The 6,000-nt window shown below is 36.6% G+C and overlaps 1 long non-coding RNA gene across 3 annotated transcripts in view; it reads right to left on the reverse strand.

Annotated features, from left to right (window-relative positions):
- LOC106939937 (uncharacterized) overlaps positions 1-5,530 on the reverse strand; it is a 28,780-nt gene extending 23,250 nt beyond the window's left edge. The window contains exons 1-4 of one of the 3 annotated variants that reach the window (XR_001422954.1): positions 5,385-5,530; positions 4,407-4,474; positions 3,923-4,007; positions 704-792 (exon numbers count right to left, since the gene is read on the reverse strand). This is a non-coding gene — a long non-coding RNA (uncharacterized LOC106939937). The remainder of the gene's footprint in view (positions 1-703; positions 793-3,922; positions 4,008-4,406; positions 4,475-5,384) is intronic. The other 2 variants (XR_001422955.1, XR_001422953.1) reach the window with 2 other exon arrangements.
- Positions 5,531-6,000: the final 470 nt, after the last annotated feature.

Genomic DNA, 6,000 nt, shown 5'->3' on the forward strand with positions numbered 1-6,000 from the left:
GAGACTAAACGTGATGTTTGAATCATATTGCATTTCAAGCAAAAATGTTTTCTTATAAGAAAAAAAAAAGAACTGAATTGTTTTTCTCTAGCATTTTCTTTTTCATACATTCTACCAGCTAATATAACTACTAAAGAATGAGACAATTTTTATTTGATTAAGCATCAGAATAATCAATAGACTAATCAATTACTAAAATAATTGTTTACAACAGCCCTGGTTACAATTGGCTTTTTGCTTTAATCTTTGAGAAGCACTTGCTTCTGTACTGACATGATGATGCTCATGGTATAGAATTATTTGACATCCTAAAAATAATCGTATTGGTATGAATAATTTACATTTTGCAATTTTCACACTCAGGTCCATCTCTGACTCCCTCCTATACACTCTGCCCACCACCAGATCTTTCAGCAGTTCTCATCCACAACTCTGGAATGCCCTCCCTCTGGATGTTGTACAACTGAAAACCAATCTTATACTAGCTTATTCAATACCATTGCCACATTCATACTTTCACATTCACCCTCTTGCTCATTTTTGTTTGTTATTTTATGTATTTTGTCTTTTACAAAATCTGACAATTTTGCCATTAAATGTTGCTTGCAATATACCATGACATGAGATTCTGTAAATAAATGTGTTACATTAAAGAAACTGATGTTTTAGACATTCTAAACACAATCACGGAAGTCTGGCTTACCTGGTGACCCGATTGTGCAGCTAGAATATCAATGGTGCATGCAGACAAACGGGTGATTTTCAGCAAAGGCAGAGAAGTTTTCTTCAACACTGAAAAACAAGTCAGATATTGGGATAGGGGAATAGAGATTTGTCTCAAAAAAAAAAAAACTACTCAAGTAGGACCTTACAATGAAAATTCCCATGAACACTATATTTAAAATTTATTTTAGAAAATTTAATATAAAAAAAAAAAAGCTCGTCTCCCACGTGTCTACAAATCAGCTTGGCCTATTCTCTGTCTCATTTTAATTTAGAAATTAAATAAAACAATGGTGGCAATAATGAGTTCCTAGCAGGACCCTTAATGAACTGAACATTAAATTAGCTGTATTATACAATTTTGAGTTTTGAGATAAAAAAAAAATAGTGATTGGTTCTTATTTTCCACCTAAAAGTGTATAATGGTATAGTGAATGCATCTGCATTTAAATCAAATTTTTTAAACTGTCTGATATGGGTGCATTCTATGGGTGCAATGTAAGACGTATATAGCATTCAGCTAGGATAAGGATTGCAACCGTTCAGGAAGGAATGTTTTTAAGCAACAGCACCAGTCCATAAAGGAGTGGGGGTCCGGCTTAAATGCTGCCGCAGCAATTTTGCAGGCCTTAATATTTTCTGTGGGTCATTTATTTTTCTAATTAAATTTAGTTATCTTTTAAAATTATTCATAAACATACAAAACAATATCACATTGGTTCAATAGGTGACACAACAGTGAACTCCAAAATTAAGGAGAACTCAGTATTTTGCATTAGCAACTCTGCACACAGTGACAAACGTATAATAAAAGGCAAACAGAACCCACCAACTGTCACTGCTAGAAATTAACACAAAAAGCAATTATCAGCCTTATCCCTTAAAAACTAAATATGACAGCAAAATAGATCAACAATCAAGATGAGGTTCATAAATATTTACATCTGGTTTGCATTGTCTGACAGTTATTTATTGTTCATGTTTGCTCTGAATTTTTTACAAAACAGGAAGGATTTTTCAAAAAAAAAAAAAGACTTGATATTGTATAAAAAATTTTTAACTACAAACAGAAAAAGGTAAGTATTTGAGAATAATATTGCAATAATATTAATCTATTCCTGTTTTGTGAAGGCTGCCTATGTATCTTCCTAGCTAGTTAGTGTAGGTCTCCATATTCACGGGTTATTGCAATTTCTTTAGAGGTCATTTGCTGTGGATCAGCATTATATAGCTACTTTTTTTATATAGTACAATGATTAGATTATATGTAACAATGTAAACATAGAAACACATTTCTTAGTACATTTCAGACAGAGTTCAAGGTCTCCTATTATGAGATGCACCAAATATTCAAACCATGAAAGACCCCGTTGACCCAACAATTTGCTGTTATAGCATAGAAATCAGGTATTAGCATTTCAGTCATAGGCGAGGAAATGTTCAACTTGGGTCTCAATAGCTTTCCTCTGACAGCATGTGCAGTAAAGTTCAACTGTTGTGATTTGAGATCAGCGTGCTGGTCATTTGAGTGTTATCTCCTACTGTATACAGTACTATCTCAGAGGATTATGAATTATGCATTCAAACGGAGCTCATGGCCACTAAATCTGCATAAGACCATCAAAGCAACAGAACAACGCTAAGGATATCAATACAGAGAAGTATGCAAATATGATTCTTGCGAAGTGATTAAAATAACATTTGCAAGTAACAGCTGACTGTGATCTCTCAAGTATAATTTCTGCACAGGAAAGTGGGAGGAACAAAGGAGGCTAAGCAAAAATCTTCTTGACCTGCCAGGAAAAATAAGGTCTTTTCATTATCCATCACGTCATAAGATGTGTGATAACCCATCCCGACCCACATACAAGAAAATTGCTATCGCCCAAGTAGACCTCAGCAACAAAAACAATAGTCTAAGTGTTGAGGGGTTTTTTACAGGAGGGAGGAGGGGGGAAGTTGTAAATATTTAATTATTTTAGGCAAGGTCACTGTGAGAAATCAACTCAATCTCAAATCTTTTGATTTACTTCTTGGTGAAAACACCAAAATCCAGGGAACAACCTGTTAAAATGAACATCCTATATGGAGAGCCTGGGCTCAGTTTAAATGTACTGAGAAGTTCCTCTATCCGGGGGAAACTTGAAGCAGAACCACTGCCCTTCTGAATCAAAATGATCACCACCCAATCAAAGTGCTTCCTAGTAATCTCCTTTTGGACTTTTTTTGAGTTCCACCAAGATGAGTTCCACTAGATGGACTCCTTGGGTTAGACCAAGAACTCACACAATGGACTTCATGTCCCTTGTGAAGTGTGAACACTTTTCAATCCAATTTAATTAGCTAGTGTCCCAGGGGAGAAGGATGTCTGACTTTCCCTCAAAAACATGTTACTTCCCTTGCAGATATTTGTGTGTACAGTCAGATAGATTGAAAGTAAAGGCAGTGAATATCTTATTTAATGTTTATGTTCAACTTCAGAAAGTTCAATAAGAGGTTTACAGCCCAAAAAGATGAAAGGCAACAAATTCCTCGTCAGATATCTTTGTTACCGACAAGCTCACCTTGACATTCAGTTTTTTTTTTTTTTAAATAATAACTTATTCACTTGTAAACTGCATCTGCCAAGCGTTTACCTTTTTACGAGACAATGCCTCGAAAATGTTCTTGAGCAGACACACAACCGTATACAAGCAGATTTTCCACTCATAAATATTTAAAGTAGTGCATTACGCCAAGCTAAAAATATACTAAGGTGCACAACAATAACAAGCGATGAGGATAGTTAATGTGGTAAATTGATTAATTTTGTTTATATGCTTCCGTGTGTCACCGTAGTCCATGTCACTGTCATTCTAAACAAATAATATGTGGGTGCTGGGGGCAGGCTCAATGAACATGCTTTCTGAACACTTCTTGTTTCACATAAATCAAAAGAAATCAATGCCAGATTGGGGATTGTGGCCTCTGTTGTGCAAATGAGTCCTGGCTTCTGAACAAGATAATAAATCCCTGCCACATTATTTCAGCTTTTGATAAATGAAGCAACATGATGGAGGGGGGCTGCAAATGAAAGCAGAGAGTATACATGTGGCTGTGAATACAGCTAATAGAACGTGTGGTGGCTTTGATAGACTAATTTGTCAGTTCTGTTCTCTTATAGTAGAACAGCGCACTGTCCAGACATTTTTGTTTTTACCCATTGCTGTTTGTTAGGTAAATCCACACAGGGTGCCGTGTTGAAATCAAATGGAGCACTGCTGCAGACGTTTTCCTCTCTTGTGCTGCAGAAGAAAAAAAAAAATTGCGAAGTGGGGATGTCTTTCAGGTGGCTCAGCGTTGTGAATGCTACCTCTGGAAAGCCTGAGTTCCAGTCAAGAGTCGACCAGAAAGAGTGCCAGAGGTTTGCTATCAAATAGCATCCAGGTTTTACCCTCTGACAAATATGGGATCAGTGTCAGATTTGAGCTATGCCACAGGCAGAATTAGGGCAGCAGGAGGAAATGACTTGACTTTCCAGGCCACAGTATGTCTTTCTACTCAAGCTGGCCCTTGCATCAAGGAATGGCAGGGACAGGCAGAAGAAAAATTCCACTTTAGCTCATGCCACTGACCACCTTTGCATCCATTCCCCCATGAGGCCCTCTGCACCTCCTGATTGCTAGTGGAGACTGCACGATTACCTTCCGTTCTCATCTATACTGTTGCCCAGCATGTCTTCTACTTCACTCAGCACCAATGCTTTGCTGTACTGGTGGAAAGGAACAAATCAGAATGTTATTCCATTTTCATTTGCAAGATCTAGGCAGCTTTCATGGGTTTTAATTTCACACCAGATATGAGGTGGAGACCTTAAATAACACATTTCCAATGTGATAGTATTCATTTACTTTGCGGTGTTTGCATGTGCGAATATGGTTATGTGCATGCGTTTATGTTCAAAGAAAATTATGCTTTACAGGCCGACTTCTTTCCCCCCCCCCCTTTTTTGTATTAGAAACCTGTGATGAAAACCGCCTGTGTTTTGTCAATATTTTGAAGTCAAGCAACAGAAAAAAACTACTCTGAAATGTCTTAGAAAAAAAATAAAATAGTAGCTTGCTGGCTAGAATTTTAACATGTTTGTACGTAAAAGAGAAAAGTGTCAGTGCCAATAAACCTTGAGAAAAGGTATGAAATATAAATTAATTCCTCTCCCGAGCAACACTTTTCAGTTCCTTCAAGGAAAACCTTTCTCAGCCCAGTATTCCAAAAGGCTTCTGAGTTTTCCCAAGTGACATCATTTGAGATACCTTGAAAGGCATTTTGAATCATAAAACTGTAATTGAATATGTCTTGAATTGTTCTTCTTACTAGTCAGAATGTAAACGCAGATACCTTAAAGTATGATTCGGCATGGTCCAAATGTAGTTAGATATGCAAATATAAACAGTCATATCGAAACCCGATTTTATGTTAAACAGAATGCTAAACAGAATGGCTAGCAGTTTTAACGGAATGCTAGCATACCATTCTGCTAACCACAGTATGCTAGCAGCGAGTACACGAGGGAGATTGACAATGAACTTCCACACATTTTTAAATAAAAGTTACCTACTGGAGCTTTAACAGTAATGGCAGGGCGATTTGTGCGTCGCCCTGCTATTAAATGAAATACTCACCTGCTTTAAGCCAAATGTAAGCAATAGGGATACGGGGACTGAGGGAGCAAATTGCCCGCTTCAACGGGTAGCAAAAACAGTTCAAACTTCCTCAAATCGGAGTATTCGCATTGATAAAAGGGGATTTTTCCAACTGCGCATGCTGCATTCAGGTACAACTGGTAAATTACGTTGTCAAAATACCAAAACAGTTCTAACGTCATTTAGACAAAAACCTGTGATACGTTTTTAAACATATATCACAATCAAAACCAAATTGTTAAATATGTGCAAATTCTTGTTTGAACATTTCTGAACATCATTACACACATCTTCAATCAGTTCTATACTTTTACACTTTTTAAGTTTTAAAACAAAATTCCTTTAAGAAATGAAACAATTCTTTTCTCTCTCTCTCTCTGCTGGACAAAACACAAACAATCTGATGTTTTTATTTATCTTTGGTAGGAGAACCTGTGAGAAACTGTGACTTTAAAACCAGAATACGTACGAAACAATGATGGTAGTCCACCATTACATGCCTGATATATAAAAACGGTGCTACATATGTGTACAGATGCAATTAAATAATGTTGATTTAGTCTAAAACAGCACCTGAACTACATCCAGCCCTCAG

The sequence above is a fragment of the Poecilia latipinna genome, unplaced genomic scaffold, assembly GCF_001443285.1.
Source record: "Poecilia latipinna isolate Pla-1442-1.1 unplaced genomic scaffold, P_latipinna-1.0 Scaffold3033, whole genome shotgun sequence".
Taxonomy (NCBI): domain Eukaryota; kingdom Metazoa; phylum Chordata; class Actinopteri; order Cyprinodontiformes; family Poeciliidae; genus Poecilia; species Poecilia latipinna.